Raw genomic sequence first — 2,427 nt, 5'->3', positions numbered from 1 at the left:
AAAAAAAAAAAAAAAAAGAAAAATAAAAAAAAAATTGCATTCCCCTATGTTGAAATATTTGCAATTCGTTTATGAACAAAATTCAGCCCCTTACTTTTAAAAAATTTAATGTACTTTGTGATTAGCAATGCCAAAAGTTCTGTATCTAAATTTTATAGAAAAACATAAGCAAATTATAAAGTCTAACAAGTTGGATTACATCCAATTAATAAAGCAACTGTATCAATCAGCTGTGGGTGTATGTGTGTGTGTATGTGTGTTTGTACAAACATGATGCCAATTTCATCTTCTTTGAGGACAGGGAATCAGCATTTTTCCACTCCCAAGCTATGTGGTTGTAGTGGGACAGCTCCTCACATACACATTCTTTCAATATGCACACACACCAGTGATGGACCTGTGACCCAAGTCAGGTCAGTGAGAGCCAAGTTCCTTACCAATTCAATTCAACTTAATCTCCTACATGTTGAGTGTCTACTACTACATCCTCTAGATCTTTAGAATCATGATATTTATATAGCAGGACAGCACCTCACTTACACACTTATTCAATATGCATGCACACCAGTGATGGACCTGTGACCCAAGTCAGGTCAAGTTCCTTACCAATTCAATTCAACTTAATCTCCTGCATGTTGAGTGTCTACTACCACAGTCTTCCCGATCTTTAGAATCATGATATTCAGAATGATAATTCAGAGGTATTGTGTAAAATTCTAAATGATGGAACAAAATTTAATTATAATCCAAAGCAATTCATTGTAAAATACAAAAGCATCCCCATACATTTAAGACAAATTCCCAATAATAAGTTGAAACAAAAGGTTTTCTGTTTAATTTTCTGTTTAAAAAATTTAATTAACTGGAATTTTAATCCCCTGAGGATCTTAATTAATTTAGTTTTGATTGTAAAAAAATTTCAAGCATTTTGCCTTTTGGAAATATAATTAACAAAATTGGTTTAATGAACTGTTTTCAATGAAAGAAGAAGTTAGAAAATATTATTTAAATTTTATCATAGAAAGATATGCCCTTTAAGCTTAAAATTATATATAAACTAATATTGAATAGTTAAACCACAGTCTTTAAAACATTTTAAAATCTCTTATTCTAACCACATATGTTGCCTATACTTTTTTCTCAGTTACAACATGTTCCAGTGTACTATGCAAAAACAAATGAATTGCATGATCAAATGGTTTTAAAATTAGTGCCATTAATGCAACCAGTATTTGCTGCAGAACTTCTCAGAGCCTTTAATATGCAAATATCCACAGCAAACAATACTATAATTAGTACTATATGCAAAGTTTTCTAAATTTATTTGGCTTTGATATATGTTTTATGAAGCACATCTTCTGGTAAAACACTTCAGAAAACTCAGATCTAGGCTCATTTTAGTCTAAAAATTAAGAAGAGTTTTGAGCTCTTCCTATCATCTTGTTACCTATTAGCCTTGTAACTTGTACAGATTCATTGTGCTTTATGCAATAAACACAATTATTTACACTAAATACCATATCTCCACCTCTCTAACATTAATAAACAATATCTACTTTTGAGCAACTCATGTTATTCTGAATAAGAGGGGTTTTATAAACCTAGGTCCTAGTCCAAAGCTTAGGGATAGATGGCCTTTCTTTCTTTCCCAAGCATTGTCCTTAGATTTCCCGGCCAACTGTCTTTTGTGGACATGCATTATGTGATGCCTGTTGCTGGGGCCTCAAAGTGATGATAAGCCAGAAAAGAAAAGTGTTGAACAACAGGAGAGGAAAAATTACTAAGAATACACTGTATTCAACAAGGAGGACCCAGAAAAAAAGTGTTACATGTACTTGTAGTTACTATTTTTTTAAATGCCCAATTGTCCATGAGACAAATTCTGCAGTACAGCCAATAGCATTGTATTCATTGATAAAACTCTCAATTAGATTTCTGCTTTAAGATGGCAATTTCGTGCCATCTCATATCCATGAGGCCTGGGAGAGGGGGAGGCTGCAGATCACATTTTGCATCATAACGTGATCATTTCAGCATTCAAACTCCAGATTAGAAATTTGACATTTTAAAAATTCCACTGAAATTGGACTACAAAATATAATAGGTTTAGGCACCTGCTCTAATAAGATTGCATAAAAATATCCCAACAGCCTTACCATAAACATATTTTACAATATCAGAGTCAAATTTTATTGCATCATTATAAGAATGTTCCACTGGACCACATGATTGGCTGTTGTACAAGAGCAGGATGCTGATACTGTAGCACAAACATACTATCACACTTCCCTAATAAAAGTTTTATTGTATCCCCATGCACGTTAAAAACAACACTAACTGCACTAATACATTGTAATTTACTTTTTTGTTGTAGAACAAATAACAAACCTGGTGCTAATGAGCTCGTATTTTCCATTATCCCAAAGC

The sequence above is a fragment of the Rhinopithecus bieti genome, unplaced genomic scaffold, assembly GCF_001698545.2.
Source record: "Rhinopithecus bieti isolate Rb0 unplaced genomic scaffold, ASM169854v2 scaffold_5130, whole genome shotgun sequence".
NCBI classification, from domain to species: domain Eukaryota; kingdom Metazoa; phylum Chordata; class Mammalia; order Primates; family Cercopithecidae; genus Rhinopithecus; species Rhinopithecus bieti.
This window is presented reverse-complemented; position numbering follows the sequence as displayed.